This window comes from Bombina bombina, chromosome 4 (genome assembly GCF_027579735.1).
Source record: "Bombina bombina isolate aBomBom1 chromosome 4, aBomBom1.pri, whole genome shotgun sequence".
Lineage (NCBI taxonomy): Eukaryota > Metazoa > Chordata > Amphibia > Anura > Bombinatoridae > Bombina > Bombina bombina.
The window spans coordinates 1,241,114,863-1,241,130,080 of record NC_069502.1 but is presented as its reverse complement, the minus strand read 5'-3'; the positions used below and the strand labels follow the sequence as shown (position 1 = coordinate 1,241,130,080).

Below are 15,218 nucleotides of genomic sequence, written 5' to 3'. Positions count from 1 at the left end.
TATGTATGTGATATATACTCTGTCAGTCTACCTATGTAATGTATGTATGTGATATACACTCTGTCAGTCTACCTATGTAATGTATGTATGTGATATACACTCTGTCAGTCTACCTATGTAATGTATGTATGTGATATATACTCTGTCAGTCTACCTATGTAATGTATGTATGTGATATACACTCTGTCAGTCTACCTATTTACATATGTGATATATACTCTGTCAGTCTACCTATTTACATATGTGATATATACTCTGTCAGTCTACCTATTTACATATGTGATATATACTCTGTCAGTCTACCTATTTACATATGTGATATATACTCTGTCAGTCTACCTATTTACATATGTGATATATACTCTGTCAGTCTACCTATTTACATATGTGATATATACTCTGTCAGTCTACCTATGTAATGTATGTATGTGATATAAGTCTGTCAGTCTATCTATTTACATATGTGATATACACTCTGTCAGTCTACCTATTTACATATGTGATATATACTCTGTCAGTCTACCTATTTACATATGTGATATATACTCTGTCAGTCTACCTATTTACATATGTGATATATACTCTGTCAGTCTACCTATTTACATATGTGATATATACTCTGTCAGTCTACCTATTTACATATGTGATATAAGTCTGTCAGTCTACCTATGTAATGTATGTATGTGATATATACTCTGTCAGTCTACCTATTTACATATGTGATATATACTCTGTCAGTCTACCTATTTACATATGTGATATATACTCTGTCAGTCTACCTATTTACATATGTGATATATACTCTGTCAGTCTACCTATTTACATATGTGATATATACTCTTTCAGTCTACCTATTTACATATGTGATATATACTCTGTCAGTCTACCTATTTACATATGTGATATATACTCTGTCAGTCTACCTATTTACATATGTGATATATACTCTGTCAGTCTACCTATTTACATATGTGATATATACTCTGTCAGTCTACCTATTTACATATGTGATATATACTCTGTCAGTCTACCTATGTAATGTATGTATGTGATATACACTCTGTCAGTCTACCTATTTACATATGTGATATATACTCTGTCAGTCTACCTATTTACATATGTGATATAAGTCTGTCAGTCTACCTATGTAATGTATGTATGTGATATATACTCTGTCAGTCTACCTATTTACATATGTGATATATACTCTTTCAGTCTACCTATTTACATATGTGATATATACTCTGTCAGTCTACCTATTTACATATGTGATATATACTCTGTCAGTCTACCTATTTACATATGTGATATAAGTCTGTCAGTCTACCTATGTAATGTATGTATGTGATATATACTCTGTCAGTCTACCTATTTACATATGTGATATATACTCTTTCAGTCTACCTATTTACATATGTGATATATACTCTGTCAGTCTACCTATTTACATATGTGATATATACTCTGTCAGTCTACCTATTTACATATGTGATATATACTCTGTCAGTCTACCTATTTACATATGTGATATATACTCTGTCAGTCTACCTATGTAATGTATGTATGTGATATACACTCTGTCAGTCTACCTATTTACATATGTGATATATACTCTGTCAGTCTACCTATTTACATATGTGATATATACTCTGTCAGTCTACCTATTTACATATGTGATATATACTCTGTCAGTCTACCTATTTACATATGTGATATAAGTCTGTCAGTCTACCTATGTAATGTATGTATGTGATATACACTCTTTCAGTCTACCTATTTACATATGTGATATATACTCTGTCAGTCTACCTATGTAATGTATGTATGTGATATACACTCTGTCAGTCTACCTATTTACATATGTGATATACACTCTTTCAGTCTACCTATTTACATATGTGATATATACTCTGTCAGTCTACCTATGTAATGTATGTATGTGATATACACTCTGTCAGTCTACCTATTTACATATGTGATATATACTCTGTCAGTCTACCTATTTACATATGTGATATATACTCTGTCAGTCTACCTATTTACATATGTGATATATACTCTGTCAGTCTACCTATTTACATATGTGATATATACTCTTTCAGTCTACCTATTTACATATGTGATATATACTCTGTCAGTCTACCTATTTACATATGTGATATACACTCTGTCAGTCTACCTATTTACATATGTGATATAAGTCTGTCAGTCTACCTATTTACATATGTGATATATACTCTGTCAGTCTACCTATTTACATATGTGATATAAGTCTGTCAGTCTACCTATTTACATATGTGATATAAGTCTGTCAGTCTACCTATTTACATATGTGATATATACTCTGTCAGTCTACCTATTTACATATGTGATATATACTCTGTCAGTCTACCTATTTACATATGTGATATATACTCTGTCAGTCTACCTATGTAATGTATGTATGTGATATATACTCTGTCAGTCTACCTATTTACATATGTGATATATACTCTGTCAGTCTACCTATTTACATATGTGATATAAGTCTGTCAGTCTACCTATTTACATATGTGATATATACTCTGTCAGTCTACCTATTTACATATGTGATATATACTCTGTCAGTCTACCTATTTACATATGTGATATATACTCTGTCAGTCTACCTATGTAATGTATGTATGTGATATACACTCTGTCAGTCTACCTATTTACATATGTGATATATACTCTGTCAGTCTACCTATTTACATATGTGATATAAGTCTGTCAGTCTACCTATTTACATATGTGATATAAGTCTGTCAGTCTACCTATGTAATGTATGTATGTGATATACACTCTTTCAGTCTACCTATTTACATATGTGATATATACTCTGTCAGTCTACCTATTTACATATGTGATATATACTCTGTCAGTCTACCTATTTACATATGTGATATATACTCTGTCAGTCTACCTATGTAATGTATGTATGTGATATATACTCTGTCAGTCTACCTATTTACATATGTGATATATACTCTTTCAGTCTACCTATTTACATATGTGATATATACTCTGTCAGTCTACCTATTTACATATGTGATATATACTCTGTCAGTCTACCTATTTACATATGTGATATAAGTCTGTCAGTCTACCTATGTAATGTATGTATGTGATATACACTCTTTCAGTCTACCTATTTACATATGTGATATATACTCTGTCAGTCTACCTATTTACATATGTGATATATACTCTGTCAGTCTACCTATTTACATATGTGATATATACTCTGTCAGTCTACCTATTTACATATGTGATATATACTCTGTCAGTCTACCTATGTAATGTATGTATGTGATATACACTCTGTCAGTCTACCTATTTACATATGTGATATATACTCTGTCAGTCTACCTATTTACATATGTGATATATACTCTGTCAGTCTACCTATTTACATATGTGATATACACTCTGTCAGTCTACCTATTTACATATGTGATATATACTCTGTCAGTCTACCTATTTACATATGTGATATATACTCTGTCAGTCTACCTATTTACATATGTGATATATACTCTGTCAGTCTACCTATTTACATATGTGATATATACTCTGTCAGTCTACCTATTTACATATGTGATATAAGTCTGTCAGTCTACCTATGTAATGTATGTATGTGATATAAGTCTGTCAGTCTACCTATGTAATGTATGTATGTGATATATACTCTGTCAGTCTACCTATGTAATGTATGTATGTGATATATACTCTGTCAGTCTACCTATTTACATATGTGATATATACTCTGTCAGTCTACCTATTTACATATGTGATATATACTCTGTCAGTCTACCTATTTACATATGTGATATAAGTCTGTCAGTCTACCTATTTACATATGTGATATATACTCTGTCAGTCTACCTATTTACATATGTGATATATACTCTGTCAGTCTACCTATTTACATATGTGATATATACTCTGTCAGTCTACCTATTTACATATGTGATATATACTCTGTCAGTCTACCTATTTACATATGTGATATATACTCTGTCAGTCTACCTATTTACATATGTGATATACACTCTGTCAGTCTACCTATTTACATATGTGATATACACTCTGTCAGTCTACCTATTTACATATGTGATATATACTCTGTCAGTCTACCTATTTACATATGTGATATATACTCTGTCAGTCTACCTATTTACATATGTGATATATACTCTTGTTCAGTCTACCTATTTACATATGTGATATATACTCTGTCAGTCTACCTATTTACTATGTGATATACACTCTGTCAGTCTACCATATTTACATATGTGGATATATACTCTGTCAGTCTACCTATTTATCTTATGTGATATACTCTGTCAGTCGACCTATTTACATATGTGGATATATACTCAGTCTTTTGTTCCAGTCAGCTACCTATTTACATATGGTGATATATGAACTCTGTAGTCTACCTATTACATATGTTGATATACATCTCTGTCAGTCTACCTATTGACATAGTGATATATACTCTGTCAGTCTACCTATTTACATATGTGATATACTACTCTGTCAGTCTAACCTATTTACATATGTGATATATACTCTGTCAGTCTACCTATTTACATATGTGATATAAGTCTGTCAGTCTACCTATGTAATGTATGTATGTGATATATACTCTGTCAGTCTACCTATGTAATGTATGTATGTGATATATACTCTGTCAGTCTACCTATGTAATGTATGTATGTGATATACACTCTGTCAGTCTACCTATTTACATATGTGATATATACTCTGTCAGTCTACCTATTTACATATGTGATATATTACTCTGTCAGTCTACCTATTTACATATGTGATATATACTCTGTCAGTCTACCTATTTACATATGTGATATATACCTCTGTCAGTCTACCTATTTACATATGTGATATACACTCTGTCAGTCTACCTATTTACATATGTGATATATACTCTGTCAGTCCTACCTATTTACATATGTGATATATACTCTGTCAGTCCTACCTATTTACATATGTGATATATACTCTGTCAGTCTACCTATTTACATATGTGATATATACTCTGTCAGTCTACCTATTTACATATGTGATATACACTCTGTCAGTCTACCTATTTACATATGTGATATATACTCTGTCAGTCTACCTATTTACATATGTGATATATACTCTGTCAGTCTACCTATTTACATATGTGATATATACTCTGTCAGTCTACCTATTTACATATGTGATATATACTCTGTCAGTCTACCTATTTACATATGTGATATACACTCTGTCAGTCTACCTATTTACATATGTGATATACACTCTGTCAGTCTACCTATTTACATATGTGATATAAGTCTGTCAGTCTACCTATTTACTTATGTGATATAAGTCTGTCAGTCTACCTATGTAATGTATGTATGTGATATACACTCTGTCAGTCTACCTATTTACATATGTGATATATACTCTGTCAGTCTACCTATTTACATATGTGATATACACTCTGTCAGTCTACCTATTTACATATGTGATATATACTCTGTCAGTCTACCTATTTACATATGTGATATATACTCTGTCAGTCTACCTATTTACATATGTGATATATACTCTGTCAGTCTACCTATTTTCATATGTGATATATACTCTGTCAGTCTACCTATTTACATATGTGATATACACTCTGTCAGTCTACCTATTTACATATGTGATATATACTTGTCAGTCTACCTATTTACATATGTGATATATACTCTGTCAGTCTACCTATTTACATATGTGATATATAGCTCTGTCAGTCTACCTATTTACATATGTGATATACACTCTGTCAGTCTACCTATTTACATATGTGATATACACTCTGTCAGTCTACCTATTTACATATGTGATATACACTCTGTCAGTCTACCTATTTACATATGTGATATACACTCTGTCAGTCTACCTATTTACATATGTGATATATACTCTGTCAGTCTACCTATTTACATATGTGATATAAGTCTGTCAGTCTACCAATTTACATATGTGATATAAGTCTGTCAGTCTACCTATTTACATATGTGATATATACTCTGTCAGTCTACCTATTTACATATGTGATATATACTCTGTCAGTCTACCTATTTACATATGTGATATATACTCTGTCAGTCTACCTATGTAATGTATGTATGTGATATATACTCTGTCAGTCTACCTATTTACATATGTGATATATACTCTGTCAGTCTACCTATTTACATATGTGATATAAACTCTGTCAGTCTACCTATTTACATATGTGATATATACTCTGTCAGTCTACCTATTTACATATGTGATATATACTCTGTCAGTCTACCTATTTACATATGTGATATATACTCTGTCAGTCTACCTATTTACATATGTGATATATACTCTGTCAGTCTACCTATGTATGTATGTATGTGATATACACTCTGTCAGTCTACCTATTTACATATGTGATATATACTCTGTCAGTCTACCTATGTAATGTATGTATGTGATATATACTCTGTCAGTCTACCTATGTAATGTATGTATGTGATATATACTCTGGTCAGTCTACCTATGTAATGTATGTATGTGATATACACTCTGTCAGTCTACCTAGTTTACATATGTGATATATACTCTGTCAGTCTACCTATTTACATATGTGATATATACTCTGTCAGTCTACCTATTTACATATGTGATATATACTCTGTCAGTCTACCTATTTACATATGTGATATATACTCTGTCAGTCTACCTATTTACATATGTGATATACACTCTGTCAGTCTACCTATTTACATATGTGATATATACTCTGTCAGTCTACCTATTTACATATGTGATATATACTCTGTCAGTCTACCTATTTACATATGTGATATACACTCTGTCAGTCTACCTATTTACATATGTGATATACACTCTGTCAGTCTACCTATTTACATATGTGATATAAGTCTGTCAGTCTACCTATTTACATATGTGATATAAGTCTGTCAGTCTACCTATGTAATGTATGTATGTGATATACACTCTGTCAGTCTACCTATTTACATATGTGATATATACTCTGTCAGTCTACCTATTTACATATGTGATATATACTCTGTCAGTCTACCTATTTACATATGTGATATATACTCTGTCAGTCTACCTATTTACATATGTGATATAAACTCTGTCAGTCTACCTATTTACATATGTGATATATACTCTGTCAGTCTACTAGTTACATATGTGATATATACTCTGTCAGTCTACCTATTTACATATGTGATATATACTCTGTCAGTCTACTATTTACATATGTGAATATCACACTCTGTCAGTCTACCTATTTACATCTTGTGATATATACTCTGTCAGTCTACCTATTTACATATGTGATATACACTCTGTCAGTCTACCTATTTACATATGTGATATATACTCTGTCAGTCTACCTATTTACATATGTGATATAAGTCTGTCAGTCTACCTATTTACATATGTGATATAAGTCTGTCAGTCTACCTATTTACATATGTGATATATACTCTGTCAGTCTACCTATTTACATATGTGATATATACTCTGTCAGTCTACCTATTTACATATGTGATATATACTCTGTCAGTCTACCTATGTAATGTATGTATGTGATATATACTCTGTCAGTCTACCTATTTACATATGTGATATATACTCTGTCAGTCTACCTATTTACATATGTGATATAAGTCTGTCAGTCTACCTATTTACATATGTGATATATACTCTGTCAGTCTACCTATTTACATATGTGATATATACTCTGTCAGTCTACCTATCTACATATGTGATATATACTCTGTCAGTCTACCTATTTACATATGTGATATAAGTCTGTCAGTCTACCTATGTAATGTATGTATGTGATATACACTCTGTCAGTCTACCTATTTACATATGTGATATATACTCTGTCAGTCTACCTATGTAATGTATGTATGTGATATATACTCTGTCAGTCTACCTATGTAATGTATGTATGTGATATATACTCTGTCAGTCTACCTATGTAATGTATGTATGTGATATACACTCTGTCAGTCTACCTATTTACATATGTGATATATACTCTGTCAGTCTACCTATTTACATATGTGATATATACTCTGTCAGTCTACCTATTTACATATGTGATATATACTCTGTCAGTCTACCTATTTACATATGTGATATATACTCTGTCAGTCTACCTATTTACATATGTGATATACACTCTGTCAGTCTACCTATTTACATATGTGATATATACTCTGTCAGTCTACCTATTTACATATGTGATATATACTCTGTCAGTCTACCTATTTACATATGTGATATATACTCTGTCAGTCTACCTATTTACATATGTGATATATACTCTGTCAGTCTACCTATTTACATATGTGATATATCGTCTGTCAGTCTACCTATTTACATATGTGATATATACTCTGTCAGTCTACCTATTTAAAGTATGTTGATATACACTCTGTCAGTCTACCTATTTACATATGTGATATACTACTCTGTCAGTCTACCTATTTACATATGTGATATATACTCTGTCAGTCTACCTATTTACATATGTGATATTATACTCTGTCAGTCTACCTATTTACATATGTGATATACACTCTGTCAGTCTACCTATTTACATATGTGATATATACTCTGTCAGTCTACCTATTTACATATGTGATATATACTCTGTCAGTCTACCTATTTACATATGTGATATATACTCTGTCAGTCTACCTATTTACATATGTGATATACACTCTGTCAGTCTACCTATTTACATATGTGATATATACTCTGTCAGTCTACCTATTTACATATGTGATATATACTCTGTCAGTCTACCTATTTACATATGTGATATATACTCTGTCAGTCTACCTATTTACATATGTGATATATACTCTGTCAGTCTACCTATTTACATATGTGATATATACTCTGTCAGTCTACCTATGTAATGTATGTATGTGATATATACTCTGTCAGTCTACCTATGTAATGTATGTATGTGATATACACTCTGTCAGTCTACCTATTTACATATGTGATATATACTCTGTCAGTCTACCTATTTACATATGTGATATATACTCTGTCAGTCTACCTATTTACATATGTGATATATACTCTGTCAGTCTACCTATTTACATATGTGATATATACTCTGTCAGTCTACCTATTTACATATGTGATATATACTCTGTCAGTCTACCTATGTAATGTATGTATGTGATATATACTCTTTCAGTCTACCTATGTAATGTATGTATGTGATATACACTCTGTCAGTCTACCTATTTACATATGTGATATATACTCTGTCAGTCTACCTATTTACATATGTGATATATACTCTGTCAGTCTACCTATTTACATATGTGATATATACTCTGTCAGTCTACCTATTTACATATGTGATATATACTCTGTCAGTCTACCTATTTACATATGTGATATACACTCTGTCAGTCTACCTATTTACATATGTGATATATACTCTGTCAGTCTACCTATTTACATATGTGATTTATACTCTGTCAGTCTACCTATTTACATATGTGATATACACTCTGTCAGTCAACCTATTTACATATGTGATATATACTCTGTCAGTCTACCTATTTACATATGTGATATATACTCTGTCAGTCTACCTATTTACATATGTGATATAACTCTGTCAGTCTACCTATTTACATATGTGAAATACACTCTGTCAGTCTAACCTATTTACATATGTGATATATACTCTGCCAGTCTACCTATTTACATATGTGATATATACTCTGTCAGTCTAACCTATTTACATATGTGATATATACTCTGTCAGTCTACCTATTTACATATGTGATATATACTCTGTCAGTCTACCTATTTACATATGTGATATATACTCTGTCAGTCTACCTATTTACATATGTGATATATACTCTGTCAGTCTACCTATGTAATGTAGTATGTGATATACACTGTTGTCAGTCTACCTATTTACATATGTGATATATACTCTGTCAGTCTACCTATTTACATATGTGATATATACTCTGTCAGTCTACCTATTTACATATGTGATATATACTCTGTCAGTCTACCTATTTACATATGTGATATATACTCTGTCAGTCTACCTATTTACATATGTGATATATACTCTGTCAGTCTACCTATTTACATATGTGATATATACTCTGTCAGTCTACCTATGTAATGTATGTATGTGATATACACTCTGTCAGTCTACCTATTTACATATGTGATATATACTCTGTCAGTCTACCTATTTACATATGTGATATATACTCTGTCAGTCTACCTATTTACATATGTGATATATACTCTGTCAGTCTACCTATTTACATATGTGATATATACTCTGTCAGTCTACCTATTTACATATGTGATATACACTCTGTCAGTCTACCTATTTACATATGTGATATAAGTCTGTCAGTCTACCTATGTAATGTATGTATGTGATATACACTCTTTCAGTCTACCTATTTACATATGTGATATATACTCTGTCAGTCTACCTATTTACATATGTGATATAAGTCTGTCAGTCTACCTATGTAATGTATGTATGTGATATACACTCTTTCAGTCTACCTATTTACATATGTGATATATACTCTGTCAGTCTACCTATTTACATATGTGATATATACTCTGTCAGTCTACCTATTTACATATGTGATATAAGTCTGTCAGTCTACCTATTTACATATGTGATTATACTCTGTCAGTCTACCTATTTACATATGTGATATATACTCTGTCAGTCTACCTATTTACATATGTGATATATACTCTGTCAGTCTACCTATGTAATGTATGTATGTGATATACACTCTGTCAGTCTACCTATTTACATATGTGATATATACTCTGTCAGTCTACCTATTTACATATGTGATATATACTCTGTCAGTCTACCTATTTACATATGTGATATAAGTCTGTCAGTCTACCTATGTAATGTATGTATGTGATATACACTCTTTCAGTCTACCTATTTACATATGTGATATACACTCTTTCAGTCTACCTATTTACATATGTGATATATACTCTGTCAGTCTACCTATTTACATATGTGATATATACTCTGTCAGTCTACCTATTTACATATGTGATATATACTCTGTCAGTCTACCTATTTACTGTATGTTGATATAAGTCTGTCAGTCTACCTATGTAATGTATGTATGTGATATACACTCTTTCAGTCTACCTATTTACATATGTGATATATACTCTGTCAGTCTACCTATTTACATATGTGATATAAGTCTGTCAGTCTACCTATGTAATGTATGTATGTGATATACACTCTTTCAGTCTACCTATTTTACATATGTGATATATACTCTGTCAGTCTACCTATTTACATATGTGATATATACTCTGTCAGTCTACCTATTTACATATTGGATATAAGTCTGTCAGTCTACCTATTTACATATGTGATATATACTCTGTCAGTCTACCTATTTACATATGTGATATATACTCTGTCCAGTCTACCTATTACATATGTGATATATAGTCTGTCAAGTCTACCTATTTACATTATGTGATATAAGTCTGTCAGTCTACCTATGTAATGTATGTATGTGATATACACTCTGTCAGTCTACCTATTTACATATGTGATATATACTCTGTCAGGTCTACCTATTTACATATGTGATATACACTCTGTCAGTCTACCTATTTTACATATGTGATATACACTCTGTCAGTCTACCTATTTACATATGTGATATATACTCTGTCAGTCTACCTATTTACATATGTGATATATACTCTGTCAGTCTACCTATTTACATATGTGATATATACTCTGTCAGTCTACCTATGTAATGTATGTATGTGATATATACTCTGTCAGTCTACCTATTTACATATGTGATATATACTCTGTCAGTCTACCTATTTACATATGTGATATATACTCTGTCAGTCTACCTATTTACATATGTGATATATACTCTGTCAGTCTACCTATTTACATATGTGATATATACTCTGTCAGTCTACCTATTTACATAGTGATATATACTCTGTCAGTCTACCTATGTAATGTATGTATGTGATATACACTCTGTCAGTCTACCTATTTACATATGTGATATATACTCTGTCAGTCTACCTATTTACATATGTGATATATACTCTGTCAGTCTACCTATTTACATATGTGATATATACTCTGTCAGTCTACCTATATCACATATGTGATATATACTCTGTCAGTCTACCTATTTACATATGTGATATACACTCTGTCAGTCTACCTATTTACATATGTGATATAAGTCTGTCAGTCTACCTATTTACATATGTGATATATACTCTGTCAGTCTACCTATTTACATATGTGATATATACTCTGTCAGTCTACCTATTTACATATGTGATATAAGTCTGTCAGTCTACCTATGTAATGTATTATGTGATATACACTCTTTCAGTCTACCTATTTACATATGTGATATATACTCTGTCAGTCTACCTATTTACATATGTGATATATACTCTGTCAGTCTACCTATTTACATATGTGATATAAGTCTGTCAGTCTACCTATTTACATATGTGATATATACTCTGTCAGTCTACCTATTTACATATGTGATATATACTCTGTCAGTCTACCTATTTACATATGTGATATATACTCTGTCAGTCTACCTATTTACATATGTGATATATACTCTGTCAGTCTACCTATGTAATGTATGTATGTGATATACACTCTGTCAGTCTACCTATTTACATATGTGATATATACTCTGTCAGTCTACCTATTTACATATGTGATATATACTCTGTCAGTCTACCTATTTACATATGTGATATATATTCTGTCAGTCTACCTATTTACATATGTGATATAAGTCTGTCAGTCTACCTATGTAATGTATGTATGTGATATACACTCTTTCAGTCTACCTATTTACATATGTGATATATACTCTGTCAGTCTACCTATTTACATATGTGATATAAGTCTGTCAGTCTACCTATGTAATGTATGTATGTGATATACACTCTTTCAGTCTACCTATTTACATATGTGATATATACTCTGTCAGTCTACCTATTTACATATGTGATATAAGTCTGTCAGTCTACCTATGTAATGTATGTATGTGATATACACTCTTTCAGTCTACCTATTTACATATGTGATATATACTCTGTCAGTCTACCTATTTACATATGTGATATATACTCTGTCAGTCTACCTATTTACATATGTGATATAAGTCTGTCAGTCTACCTATTTACATATGTGATATATACTCTGTCAGTCTACCTATGTAATGTATGTATGTGATATATACTCTGTCAGTCTACCTATTTACATATGTGATATAAGTCTGTCAGTCTACCTATTTACATATGTGATATATACTCTGTCAGTCTACCTATTTACATATGTGATATAAGTCTGTCAGTCTACCTATTTACATATGTGATATATACTCTGTCAGTCTACCTATTTACATATGTGATATAAGTCTGTCAGTCTACCTATTTACATATGTGATATATACTCTGTCAGTCTACCTATTTACATATGTGATATATACTCTGTCAGTCTACCTATTTACATATGTGATATATACTCTGTCAGTCTACCTATTTACATATGTGATATATACTCTGTCAGTCTACCTATTTACATATGTGATATATACTCTGTCAGTCTACCTATTTACATATGTGATATATACTCTGTCAGTCTACCTATTTACATATGTGATATATACTCTGTCAGTCTACCTATTTACATATGTGATATAAGTCTGTCAGTCTACCTATGTAATGTATGTATGTGATATACACTCTTTCAGTCTACCTATTTACATATGTGATATATACTCTGTCAGTCTACCTATTTACATATGTGATATAAGTCTGTCAGTCTACCTATGTAATGTATGTATGTGATATACACTCTTTCAGTCTACCTATTTACATATGTGATATATACTCTGTCAGTCTACCTATGTCCGGAAGGTCTCTGTATAAATCAGTTACATTCTGCAGATGTCTTTGTATAAATCAGTTACAGTCTGCAGAAGTCTCTGTATAAATCAGTTACAGTCTGCAGAAGTCTCTGTATAAATCAGTTACAGTCTGCAGAAGTCTCTGTATAAATCAGTTACAGTCTGCAGAAGTCTCTGTATAAATCAGTTACAGTCTGCAGAAGTCTCTGTATAAATCAGTTACAGTCTGCAGAAGTCTCTGTATAAATCAGTTACAGTCTGCAGAAGTCTCTGTATAAATCAGTTAAAGTCTGCAGATGTCTCTGTATAAATCAGTTACAGTCTGCAGAAGTCTCTGTATAAATCAGTTACAGTCTGCAGAAGTCTCTGTATAAATCAGTTACAGTCTGCAGAAGTCTCTGTATAAATCAGTTACAGTCTGCAGAAGTCTCTGTATAAATCAGTTACAGTCTGCAGAAGTCTCTGTATAAATCAGTTACAGTCTGCAGAAGTCTCTGTATAAATCAGTTACAGTCTGCAGAAGTCTCTGTATAAATCAGTTAAAGTCTGCAGATGTCTCTGTATAAATCAGTTACAGTCTGCAGAAGTCTCTGTATAAATCAGTTACAGTCTGCAGAAGTCTCTGTATAAATCAGTTACAGTCTGCAGAAGTCTCTGTATAAATCAGTTGCAGTCTGCAGAAGTCTCTGTATAAATCAGTTACAGTCTGCAGAAGTCTCTGTATAAATCAGTTACAGTCTGCAGAAGTCTCTGTATAAATCAGTTACAGTCTGCAGATGTCTTTGTATAAATCAGTTACAGTCTGCAGAAGTCTCTGTATAAATCAGTTACAGTCTGCAGAAGTCTCTGTATAAATCAGTTACAGTCTGCAGAAGTCTCTGTATAAATCAGTTACAGTCTGCAGAAGTCTCTGTATAAATCAGTTAAAGTCTGCAGATGTCTCTGTATAAATCAGTTACAGTCTGCAGAAGTCTCTGTATAAATCAGTTACAGTCTGCAGAAGTCTCTGTATAAATCAGTTACAGTCTGCAGAAGTCTCTGTATAAATCAGTTACAGTCTGCAGAAGTCTCTGTATAAATCAGTTACAGTCTGCAGAAGTCTCTGTATAAATCAGTTACAGTCTGCAGAAGTCTCTGTATAAA

At 31.7% G+C, this 15,218-nt stretch overlaps 1 protein-coding gene across 1 annotated transcript in view; it reads right to left on the bottom strand.

The window, feature by feature from the left end:
• The window catches only part of LOC128658296 (TRPM8 channel-associated factor homolog), a 261,422-nt gene that overhangs the window by 73,575 nt on the left and 172,629 nt on the right, over positions 1-15,218 (bottom strand). The window lies entirely within an intron of this gene.